The sequence below is a fragment of the Amphiprion ocellaris genome, chromosome 9 (genome assembly GCF_022539595.1).
Source record: "Amphiprion ocellaris isolate individual 3 ecotype Okinawa chromosome 9, ASM2253959v1, whole genome shotgun sequence".
In the NCBI taxonomy this organism is placed as follows: Eukaryota; Metazoa; Chordata; class Actinopteri; family Pomacentridae; genus Amphiprion; species Amphiprion ocellaris.
In genome coordinates this window covers 22724794-22738416 of record NC_072774.1, presented here as the reverse complement: position 1 = coordinate 22738416, position 13623 = coordinate 22724794, and positions in this window count along the sequence as shown.

Here is a 13623-nt window from a genome sequence, read left to right as displayed (position 1 = left end):
TTTCTGGCAGATACGTCTTGACAAGAAATCCTCAATGATAACAACATTTAGCACTCCTTTTGGACGCTACAGATTTCTTCACATGCCCTTTGGTATCAGCTCAGCAAGTGAGGTGTTTCAGCGTACAATGGATCAGCTGTTTGCAGGTTATCCATGTGCAGTCATTGTTGATGACGTCATTGTCGGTGGACGTAGTGTAGCTGAACACGATGACAACTTGAAAATAGTGCTTGAACGAGCAAGAGAGGTCAACCTCAGGTTAAATCCACACAAATGCAAATCTCGCTTGGACCAGGTCGGCTATGTAGGCCACATCTTCACAAGCCAAGGCCTGAAAGTGGACCCATCCAAAACTGCAGCAGTCACTGACATGCCTGTCCCCACTGATGTTACTTCACTACAACGCTTCCTTGGCATGGTCAATTATCCTGGCAAGTACGTTCCAAACTTCAGTGACATTGCAGCATCACAGAGGAAACTGACTCACAAAGAGACTGCATGGTGCTGTTTTCAGCAGCATCAGGAGGCATTTGACCGCCTCAAATCTTGCCTGTCTAGCCTACCTGTGCTAGCTTACTATGATGTCAGCGAACCGATCACACTCACCTGTGATGCATCATGCTATGGACTTGGAGCCGCTTGCATGCAAAATGGCAGACCTGGTGCTTTTGCATCGCGCATCCTCACAGAAACTGAAACACGATATGCGCAAATAGAGAAGGAACTTTTTACTGTTGTGTTTGCGTGCACAAAATTCAAACAATATGTGTATGGAAAGCCCATAATCGTGGAAACAGACCACCAACCTCTGGTGACTATTCTCAAGAAGCCCATTCATGCAGCGCCTGCCCGCCTTCAGAGAATGTTACTTCAGCTGCAGAGCTACGACATCAGCTTGGTGTACAAAAAAGGTAAACATGTATTTAGCTGACACTCTTTCAAGAGCTCTAAACACACAAGACACCCAGAGCCCAGCTGAAAGTGATGCTTTTCAAGTCATGTCTGTGAGTTATATCTCCACAGCCCGTCTGGAGGAACTCAAAAAGCACACAGCAGAAGATGAGACACTGCAAATCCTCAGAGCAGTTATCCAGCAAGGATGGCCCACCAGACAAACCCAGCTGCAGCCTGCTATCGGATCCTTCTTTCCTTACAGAGATGAACTAACAGTGGAGGATGGAATTGTGATGAAAGGTCATAAGGCAGTCATCCCCACATCTCTGCGTAAGGAATACATAAACATTGTACACAAAGGTCACCCAGGTATAGAGGCGACCAAACTCAGAGCAAGAAGCATATTTTTCTGGCCTTCACTATCAAACAACATCACAGAAGAATTGCTGTCATGTGTCGTGTGCAACAGCACAAAGCCTCATCAACAAAAAGAGCCTCTACACCCTCACACAGTTCCAGATATCCCATGGTCCACAGTGGCTACAGACATTTTTGAATGGCATGGCCAACACTATCAAGTGCTTGTGGATTCATATTCTGGATGGTTTGAAATCGACCTCCTTCGTGACCTCACAGCGACATCTGTGATCACGAAACTGAAAAGACATTTCTCAGTTCATGGAACGCCACACACACTCATTTTTGACAATGCTAGACAATACACCTGTCAACAATTTAAAGACTTTGCCAAACAGTGGGATTTTGTCCACACCACCAGCAGCCCTGATTTTCCTCAGTCAAATGGCCTAGCTGAAAGAGCAGTACGCAGTGCTAAGCAGCTGATGGAAAAATCTCACAGAGACAAAACTGACATTTTTCTTAACCTACTGAACTTGAGAAACATTCCCCGTGACCCAACACTAGGCTCACCTGCAGAACACCTAATGTCACGACAGACACGTGCAGCCATCCCTGTATGTACTAAACTACTGGAACCAACTCCAAGGGACACCCAGCAAGTCCATGCCCAACTCCTCAATAAAAAGGCTACTTCAAAGCGCTACTATGACAAGTCGAGCCGCTCACTGGAGCCTCTGGCAGAAGGACAAGTGGTCCGAATGCATACCCCAACAGGATATGACAAGCTAGGAGCTATCAAAGAGATAGGTAAAGAGCCACGCTCCTACATCATCCAGTTCAAAGGGAAGACATATAGGAGAAACCGCCGTCACATTCTTCCTGTTGCACAGCCGCCACCATCACAGCCTCAAACAGAAGAACCTGACTCCCAGGACACTGACTCTTCTACAATGGACTGTATTCCCCCCACACTGCATCCATCTGAGCCGAACCCCATACAACCACATAGTATGTCCCCTTGACAGCCCAAACCTATCACACATGTCCCCACTGAGAACAAAAATGCTCAGTACACAACATGTTCAGGGCGCATCTGTAAACCCAAACCAAAGTACTTGTAATGAAGAAGAAATAATGTTTTCTGTACAATATGGTTTATGTGGTTATCAGTAATTTTGAAAAGTTGTGTGTACTGAACAATTGTGCTACATTTCATCCATGCACGTGGTAATGCACTATGTTTATTAGTGATACGAGGACTTACCTGTTAAAGTGATATGTTTACCCACTTTAAACTGTTTTCTATTACAGAGTTCAGCCTACTTGTTTACTTAAAAAGACTGTGTCGTAAATATACACCTGAAGTTTTGTTATTGCTGTTTAGTATATAGGGTGTGAGCTAAAGGTAAAGGATGCAGATCATTTGACTAAATGACTGTTAAGTTTGTTCGTAATGAGCCACCGTACTTATGTCTCTGACGTCTGTTGCAGCTCAGCCAATCACATATACACACTATGCTGTGCACGGTTTGTTGTTGTCATGTGGCCAGGATGTCGTCTCTGCAAGCTATCTTTTAGGTAAGTGTTTAGTTAATAAAGTGGAACGTTTTGCAACATTGTGTGATCCTTGACTCACACAAAGGAACAAGTTTCAACAGACATCATTAAATAATATGAAATAAAATTGTTTGGAAGTAAATACAGCATAATTATTCTGCTCATGAAATTCCAAGTACAGAGAATATTAAGCAAATCCAGCTTAATATAATCAGGTAATTCTTAATCTAAAAATACTGTTTGCTGCAACTAATCATCTTCCCACAATATATTTGAAGAGAGCAGATCTAGTGCGCTCCTCTCCAAACATTTTGATTCATAATTAATGTGATTTTTTTTTTTTTACTTCAGATGTTTACAGTATTAAGATTTTTTTGGGTTTGGTTTTGTTTAATGTACAATATAGAGGTAAGATAAGATCAGATAAAGCTGTATTATTCCCAAAGGATGTTTTTTCCCCCCAGACATTGCTAAAAAAAAACCCCTAAATGACAGAGCATGAGAAATGCAGTGTCTGGTAGAAAAGCAAATGTGTCCCTTTGCTTTAAATATTAAAGCTTGAGTTTGCTGTTGTTCAGATTATTTATATTTGACTTAACAAATTAAAATCAATGCTGATTATAGGGCTGCAGGGTGGCTCAGTGGTTAGCACTGTCACCTCACAGTGAGAAGATACCCGGTTTGTGTCCCAGCCTGGCATCTTTCTGCATGGACTTTGCATGTTCTCCTTGTGCATGTGTGGGTTTTCTCCAGGAACAGTCCACAAACATGCTGAGGAGGGAAAATCTGATTCTAAATTGTCCATAGGTGTGAGTGTGATTGTTTGTTTCTATGTAGCCCTGTGATAGTCTGCTGACCTGTCCAGGGTGTCTCCTGCCTTCACCCTAAGTCAGCTGGAATAGACTCCGACCATCCCACGACCCTAATGAGGATTAAGTGGTGTATAGATAATGGATGGATGGATGCCCTGATTATGATAATATATCCTGATAATATAGGCCTGTTTATATACCACTGACATGTTGAAATAATTCAATCATCATTAGTACTATTTATCAATTTAGAACTTTCTGTTTTTCATACAACTCAGTATTTTTGCTTAAGTGTTAATTAATCCTTTGTTTTCTATTTGAATCTATGCACAAAAGTGCTTCAAAAAGTTATTTGCTTCACACAGAAACAAGGGATGTAACTCACATTTTGTGTCATAACTGTATACTATCAAGCCTTATAGTAGTGTTCACAAAAACGCAAATGTTTGAAGCATAAAAAAAATAAAAGGAGACGAAAGCCTCTATGTGCCTGTCCACACAGTGCAGGTGGTAGTGACATTAGCAGCCAAACATGGCTTAGAACTGTTGCCCAATACACCTTATTCACTTGACCTGGCATCATCTGACTTCTCTCTGTTTCCCAAACTGAAGTCCTACTTTCTTGGTCGCCATTTTCAGAGTGAGGATGAAGTCCTTCATGCTGTTGAAAAGTATCGGAAATCTCAAGATGTGAGCTTCTTTCACACAGTGATAGCAAACATTGAACATTAGTAGATAAAGTGCACTGAAGTTATGATGAAAAATAATGCAAGAACAAACGTTCTCCTGTGCCTTTTTCTGATGGGGCCCAAGAACTTTTTGAAGTAAACTTATATATCAAATTAATTATTTTAAAGGGGCCTAAAATATTTTATATTTACTCAAAGACAAATATAATTATATTTAATTTATGGTATTGCTTCTAATCTGTTGCCTTCATTTTAACGAGTAAACGAGATGTATCTTTTCTCACAGTATAATGCTACTGCTACTGCCCCTGCATCTGCTTTGGATGTAGGAAATGCTTTGAATGTTCGATGTTTTGAACAACGACCATACGCTGACGTTTAGGCTAGCTTTAGTAACTTTTAGTAAATATGCTTGTTTATTTCATGTACTATGAACCTCATTTATTTCTGTACACCTGCCCCACTATGACACATGGTCCTGTGCCAATGTAGCATAAAAAAGGAAACAGCCATCTTGATAAAAGCATTTTTATTTTTACCCTCTGGGCCTCACCAAACCCCATCTGTGAGTATGTACTCCACCTTTCACCTGACTTGTCTCAGTTCTTGTGATATGTTTCTCTGTAGTTTCCCTAAATCAGCTGTTGGCGTAACAGAATCAAGCTGTGATGTAATTTTCACTTGTGCAGCTCCTTACAGCTGCATCTGCCTTGCAACACCGTGTGAAACAGGATCTTTTGATGTTATTGTGAGCCTTACATTTACATACTACTCTAACAACTCAAGTACCGGATAACCACATGAGATAGGCTTTCTTGAGATGCCAAAAACTGTCCATGTTTTTATAGAGTACCTAAATCCTGCAAAGGAGCGAATGCTTAGCAGTCTTTTGTGTAGAGGGAAATTATTTATTAATTCTCAAATTGCAAATTTAAGTGAGTGTATGCAGCTCTTCTGCTGGTGCAGAATAGGTATGAGAGTGAAGATGGCAAAACTTCATATTTTGACCTTTAATTTTTATTTGTGAGTGGCATGTCTTGTAGGTCCAGCCTAGGAAATCTAACTTGTGTTATTGCAGCAATGTGGGCAAGTGACATTTATCTTTATTTGTAGGAAGAAGTTTGCAAGGTTGAGGTTTGTACAGGATTTCAGCTACATTTGGCATTTCCAGTAACACAGTACTACACCTCAACTACTGTGCTGCTGATAAATACCATGTTTTTCTCCAACAGAATCATTAACACTGTAAAAAGTAAGTCAAAGTAAATTACCGTTTCACGCAAAATTAAAGACTGCAGGATGTTCACAACATTTTGACAAAGTCTTATTATAACTAAAGCCTTTAAATAAATATGCTAGCCAGTATTAAGACCCTGGATGGACTGGTATATTTAAAAAATATATACTGGCTAGGTCGACCACAGAAAATCTTTAACTGTCTGATGGAACCGGTGAGATAATGCTGCATAGATCACATACATTGGGAACATGTACATGAACTGCTAAATTTATCTCTTGCAAGTTTTGTAATCTACATTTATCCAACTAGCCAGCTTCCCTGACTTTTGCAACCTCTACTATCTCAGTTTCCTCCCAATATTAGCAACCTAGGCTTTATTTTACCCACAATCCTTGATCTTGCCCTTCAATGTTTTGTGGTTTGGCTTGAGAGATACAGTGCTGTGAAAAAGCACTTACTCCCTGACGGATATCTTTAATTTATGCAGATTTGTCACACTTAAATGTTTCTGATCATCAAACTAATTCTAATATAAGACAAAGATAACCCAAGAACACACAAAATGCAGTTTTTGAATCATGATTTCATTTATTGAAGGATAAATGCTGTCCAGCCCTACGTTGTTCTATGTAGAAAAGTAACTGAAACCTTACCTACCAGTCTACCAAATGATCAAGTTCATTTAGTAGTTGAGTTCAGTTTCACCGGCCACACCTACATATGATTACTGCTGCACATGTTTAATCTAAACATTACTTAAATACAACTTGTCTGGCATTGTGAAGTAGCTAAAGGATCTCAAAAAGCAGCACATGATGCCACATTCTAAAGAGATTCAAGAACAGTTGCGAAACAAAGTCACTGACCTTCATCAATCTGAAAAGAGTTACAAAGACATTGCTGAGGCTCTGGGACTCCAGTGAACCACAGTTAGAGCCATTATCTACAAACGGAAAAAAAACATGGAACAGTGATGAACCTTCCCAGGAGAATTTTCTCCAAGAGCACCTCAACATCTCATCCAGGAGGTCACAGAAGAAACCACACGAACGTCAAAAGATCTACAGGCCTCACTTGCCTCAGTTAAAGTCAGTCTCCATGATTCCACAATAAGCAAGACACTTGGAAAAAAGGACATCCATGGGAGAGTTGCAAGGCGAAAATCACTACTGACCAAAAAGAACATGAAGATTTGTCTGGCAAAACAATATCTAGATGAGCCGCAAGACTTTTGAGATAACATCCTGTGGACTGATTAGTCAAAGGTGGAACTTTTTGAAAGACATGTGTCCTGTTACATCTGCTGTAAAGCTAATACTAAATTCCACATGTGGAACATGACACCAGTGAAACGTGGTGGTAGTGTGATGGTTTGGGGCTGCTTTGTTTCCACATAACCTGGACAACTTCACACAATAGATGGAGCCATGAATTGTGCTCTCTACCAGAAAATCCACCATCAGTTCATGACCTAAAACTTAAGCACAAATAGGTTACGCAGCATGACAGTAACCCAGAGCACACGAGCAAGTCCACCTCTGAATGGCTCAAAAAGAACAAGCAAACTAAGATTTTGTAGTGGCCGAGTGACAGTCCAGACTTGAATGCAATTGAGATGCTGCGGCCAGACCTTAAAGGGGCAGTTCATACTTGAAAACCATCTAATGTGACCGAATTAAAACTATTTTTCAGAGAAGAGTGGGTCAAATTTCCTCTATTGCAATGTAAAAGACTGATCACAAGCTGTAACAAATGTTTAACTGCAGTTGTTGCTTCCAAGAGTGGCCCAAACAGTCATTATGTTTAGGGGGGATTTGTTTTTTCACAGGGGTGATATAGATTTTCAATAGATATTCAGTAAGTCATCATTTAAAAACTGCATTTTGGTTTTGTGGGGTATCTGTCTAATATCAAAATAACAAATAAATAGAAATACTAGTTTGATGCTTGATGGTCTGGAACATGTAAGTGTGAGAAATATGCAAAAATAGAAGACATCAGGAAGGCAGCAAATACTTTTTTGTGGTGAGCCGTGCATTCTGAAATACTGACGTTAACTCTGTAATGTCGTCCTTCAGCTGTCATGTGTTGTGTCTGTGTGCCAGGATTTAAGAGGAAGAAAAAAAAAAGGATGCAAGAGGAAGTATGTGCATGTGTGGCCCTCCTCATTTCTGTTCCTTTTGTCTGTGCAAATGTGCTTAACTGACGTCCGTGGTTGAAATTGCCTTTCTAATTACCAATCACAACTACTCCCAAGCGACACAGGAAGTCTCTTCCAAGCAAATTAACAAGAAGGTGACAGTAGAAGAGAGCAGCTAAATTTTCAATATCAATTTTGAATGGGATAGCAATGTGTTTCAAGTGTCACAACTCTATTACAGCCAATTGCTTTTATGTTTTAAGCCCTGAATTTGGCCTGATCTCAGAACTCTTGATGCATTCTGACAGATTCTGTTACCTCTGAATTAGTCAGAAACTGAATTTGCTCTCCAGAGACGATCAGTTTCATATAAAAATCGAGCTTTTATCAGCATCATGTTTAAATAGGACGTGTTTCTGTCTTTTCTATGTGTACATGTTTCTCTTCAGTTTTGTGTATAGCTGTTGAAAGAATTTGATGTGTATTTGCTGACATGTGTGTTTATGTATTGGTGTTCGCACGTGTTTCCGGTTACAGCTCAATGTGCACAACTGAGTGAAAATGCTGTGCTGCCATCCTCAGGTCTCAGCAGGTCTTTCGGGACATCTTTCCTGTTGGTCATTGTGCCTGGTCTGGAAAGGTGTGCTACACCTCTCTGTCCACTGGCCGCCTGGATCATTGGCAGAGTGGGGGTAGGATACTGAGGACATTAGTGCTGCCACTGGTCTTGGTCTGGTCTATTATTAACCCTTTAGAACCCAGCGTAGCGCCGGCGCTACGTTTTGCATATTGATTTTTGATTGGCTGTAGATTTTAAACCAGATGAGATAGATCGATAATTCTTTTTGCATATAAAATCTGGGGAGTTACACTAACATTTCACACATTCACCAGGTCTCAGCGTGCTTTTTCGTTGCAGTGATGGGTCTGTAAAAATACACAATAAAGCGCACACAACAAAACTCTTTATAAACCAGACCACCGGTATTTGGAGGACTTCTTACGTTGAAATAAGCGTGATCACTTTGTGGCCATGACCTGTCACATGATTCTTATGTGTCCATACCCGAGAGGCTCCCGTCCCCATCAACAGGAAGTGACGTTGTTGCCGGGAGTTGTAGTTTTTCAGCCGACAACAACAACTGTAGTTTTCGGCTGTAGCCTGCACAGATATGAGCTCACTCATTTCAGTCGAACTTTTTTTTTTTTTTTTTGTACAAAAACATTCAGACACACAGCCCACACACACACCAGACATCCACCACGGTCCGTGTACGGATCTGGTAATTGGATTTTCCGTTCTGAAACCGGTATTGAAAAACAAAAAACGAGTGGTTATTTGATTTTCGTTTTAAATTACAAAAATTAAAATTGAAATACAAGGTGTTTTTCCTTTCCATGATCAAAAAGGGATATACGATTTTTTTTAAAAAATGCTTTGATTTTCGTTTTGTATTTAGAATAACAAGAAAGTAAAATCAGTAAGAGAGAAACGAAAAAAGGTCCGTTTTTTCATTTTCTGAGACCGGAAGTGGTCATCAGGAAGTGTGGAGCCAAACTGAGTACGGTGCATAGACTGTATATAAATTTTTTTTCGTTAGTTTTCATGGTCAAAATGAGAGATCAGGTGGCCGATCTTAAAATAAATCAATATTGATTTTTTTTATAGCGCGGTAAAGTTTTGCGAAGCCAGGGGGCGGGACTACTTGATTGACAGTCCGGTCCGGAATGATTGACAGGTCCTATGGAGGAGGCAGCAGAGACTCTGTTCTCCTCGTTTGGATTAATTCTGATATAATAACTGTTGGTTTATTTATCGGTGGAGCAGCAGAACATTTTCCACAGACAGTTTCCCTGCCCGTTGGCTTGTTTTAACCAGTTTTCTACCTTCGGCTGATTCTACCAGCAGACACTGAAAGGACTCTAATAGTTCGGTAAGTAAATGTTTATTTTCGTATCAGTGCCGCTTTTAATGCACTTTATATGCAGCTTTAGTGTCAGATGTAATGTGCGCCATGCACTCCAGATGTTGGTGGAGTTTGTTTCAGTGTATGTTGACCAGAGAAGAAAGTTAGCATAGTAAATATTAGCTTTAATGTTAGCGATGCTAACCGAGCTAGCTGCTCAGTCGTAGCCTGGTTAAAGCTAACGTAGCATCAAGCTAACGTGTTGAGTTTCATGTAAACAGCTGAAGCGTGTTGTTCCTGTAATGTGGTTCATTAAGTTCATAAAACTGTGGCTGGTTGACATTAATGTAACGTTCAGGAAACTTAAATGTGATTAAAACAGTAACGTTAATGTTCTAGTTGTCAGTAATCAGCTTTAATTTGACACTAAAACAGACTGATAGTTTTAAATGACATCAGTTTCATTAATTTGTTGAAAATTGTCTCATTTGTTTTTGTGAAGTTGCTGCTGATTCATTAAAAGCAGATGATCCATGTTGAAGATACGTTTAGTTCTAGTATCAGAAGTACAAGAAGGAATATGGAAGTTTAGTTCTGCTACATCAAAGATTTCAGGATTAAAACAACTAAATGAGTCCTTATGCCTCAAACTTTATTTTTACAATAAAGAAATAATGAAATAATCACAGATAATAAAAATATAAATAGCAGAGAAAACCTGAGAGAATAATTTCCTGAAAAGTCTGTGAAGGAAAAGCAGCTTTTTTATCCTGAAAGATCAGAATCACTTCCAACATCTGCATCTGACAGCATCAAGTCAGCAAGAAAGAAAAGAAAAAAGAAAATGACTTCTTTCTGATCACATCTGTTCCGCTACTCACAGGCTGCTGCTCACATTCTTCACATTTATAGTCCACTTTTAAAAGTTCAGCAGACAGGTGCTCTGCTTTGGAGTGTGACGATGACGTCAGTGATGTGGAGAGTGAAGTTTCCGTTTCACCCACAGCGTGCTTTAGGGCAGCCGGGTCGGACTTGATGTTTAAAATACTGACCGACAGCTCAGATTTAACTGTCTGTAGTTCTGTTTTGATGGGTGTTAAACTTTCACTCAAAGCCGCCAGGAGCTGGGTCTCTAAAATAACCGCTGTCTCGTTACAGAGTGAAAGTAGCAATTCCTCCTGAAGGTCAGAGATTGCAGCATCTGAGGGCCTCTTCAAAAGAAGACATAGTTGATGAAGGCGTTCTGGAGCAGGACCAGAAAGACCACGACCAAGCAGCCTTGAGATCTTAGGCAGCGTCTCCCTCAGGTGGGTGTCAATGGTGTTCACGGTCAGGTCTGTGGTAATCCTGTCAAAAAACAAAACAGAAAAAAATCTAGATTACTGTATACATCAACATGTAACCAAAGCACTCTGTGTATAACGCCATAGTGTAGGATGTAGTTCAGAAAATGTCAAAGTATAGTATGCTTTTCAAGAATAACATAGTATGGCCTGTAGTTCATAGTATAGCATGTCGGTAAAAGAAACCCAACTAATTATGTGGTTCAAAAAGTGCAAAATGATAGGTTGTTGCCTAAAATTGTCATTTATATGTGGTTCAAAAAATGTCAGTGCAGTATATTGTCAAAATAGTATGTTTTTCAAGAAAGCATCAGAGTATATGTCGTCTAAAAAATGCCATAGAATAATATTTCATTGCACAAGTAAAAGTATAGTCATTTTTTAAAATGTTCAAATTCTTATATGTTGCTAAAAAACTAAAACAAAAAAACCTGTCAGTAATATGTCAATTTAAAAAGCCTATAATATAGTGTCGCCCAACAAAAGTCATAGTATAGCATGTCGCTCTAAAAACATCATAGTATAGCATGTCGCTCTAAAAGCGTCATCGTATAGCATGTCGCTCTAAAAACATCATAGTATAGCATGTCGCTCTAAAAGCGTCATCGTATAGCATGTCGCTCTAAAAACGTCATAGCATAGCATGTCGCTCTAAAAACGTCCTACTATAGCATGTCGCTCTAAAAATGTCATAGTATAGCATGTCGCCCAAAAAACGTCAGAGTATAGCATGTCGCTCTAAAAATGTCATAGTATAGCATGTCGCCCAAAAAACGTCATAGTATAGCATGTCGCTGTTTAAACGTCATAGTATAGCATGTCGCTCTTGAAACGTCACAGTATAGCATGTTGCTCTTAAAACGTCATAGCATAGCATGTCGCTCTAAAAACGTCACAGTATAGCATGTCGCTCTAAAAACGTCATAGTATAGCATGTCGCTCTAAAAACGTTGTAGTATAGCATGTTGCTCTAGAAACGTCATAGTATAGCAAGTCGCTCTAGAAACGTCATAGTATAGCATGTTGCTCTAAAAACGTCATAGCATAGCATGTTGCTCTAAAAACGTCATAGCATAGCCTGTTGCTCTTAAAACGTCAGAGTATAGCATGTCACTCTAAAAACGTCATAGTATAGCATGTCACTCTGAAAACGTCATAGTATAGCATGTTGCTCTAAAAACGTCATAGTATAGCATGTCACTGTAAAAATGTCAGTATAGCATGTGGCTCAAAAAACGTCATAGCATAGCATGTCGCTCTAAAAACGTCATAGCATGTTGCTCTTAAAACGTCAGAGTATAGCATGTCGCTCTAGGAACGTCATAGTATAGCATGTCGCTCTAGAAACGTCATAGCATAGCCTGTTGCTCTTAAAACGTCAGAGTATAGCACGTCGCTCTAAAAACGTCATCGTATAGCATGTCGCTCTAGAATCGTCATAGTATAGCATGTCGCTCTAAAAACGTCATAGTGTAGGATGTCACTCTAAAAACATCATAGTATAGCATGTTGCTCTAAAAACGTCATAGTATAGCATGTCACTGTAAAAGTGTCAGTATAGCATGTGGCTCAAAAAACGTCATAGCATGTCGCTCTAAAAACGTCATACTATAGCATGTCCATCTAAAAACGTCATAGTATAGCATGTGGCTCTAAAAACGTCATAGCATAGCATGTCGCTCTAAAAACGTCATAGTATAGCATGTGGCTCAAAAAACGTCATAGCATAGCATGTCGCTCTAAAAATTTCATAGTATAGCATGTCGCTCTTGAAATGTCACAGTATAGCATGTCACTCTAAAAACGTCATAGCATAGCATGTTGCTCTTAAAACATCAGAGTATAGCATGTCGCTCTAAAAACGTCATAGTTTAGCATGTCGCTCTTGAAATGTCACAGTATAGCATGTTGCTCTAAGAACGTCATACCGTAGCATGTCGCTCTAAAAATGTCATAGTATAGCATGTTACTCTAAAAACTTCATAATATAGCATTTCGCCCAAAAAACGTCATGGTATAGCATGTCGCCCTTGAAATGTCACAGTATAGCATGTCGTTCTAAAAACGTCATAGCATAGCATGTCGCTCTAAAAATGTCATACTATAGCATGTCGATCTAAAAATGTCATAGTATAGCATGTCGCTCTAAAAACATTGTAGTATAGCATGTCGCTCTAAAAACGTCATAGTATAGCATGTCGCTCTAAAAACGTCATAGTATAGCCTTTGGTCCAACAAACGTCATAGTATAGAATGTCACTCTAAATACATCATAGCCTTTGGTCCAAAAAACGTCATAGTATAGCATGTTGCTATAAAAACGTCATGGTATAGCATGTCGCTCAAAAAACGTCATAGCATAGCATGTCGCTCGAAAAATGTCATAGTATAGCATGTTGCTCTAAAAACTTCATGATATACCATGTAGCCCAAAAAATGACATGGTATAGCATGCCGCTCTTGAAACATCGCAGTATAGCATGTCGTTCTAAAAACGTCATAGCATAGCATGTCGCTCTTAAAACGTCATAGTATAGCATGTCGCTCTAAAAACGTCATAGTATAGCATGTCGCCCAAAAAACGTCATAGTATAGCATGTCGCTCTTGAAACGTCACAGTATAGCATGTCACTCTAAAAACATCATAGCATAGCATGTTGCTCTTAAAACGTCATACTATA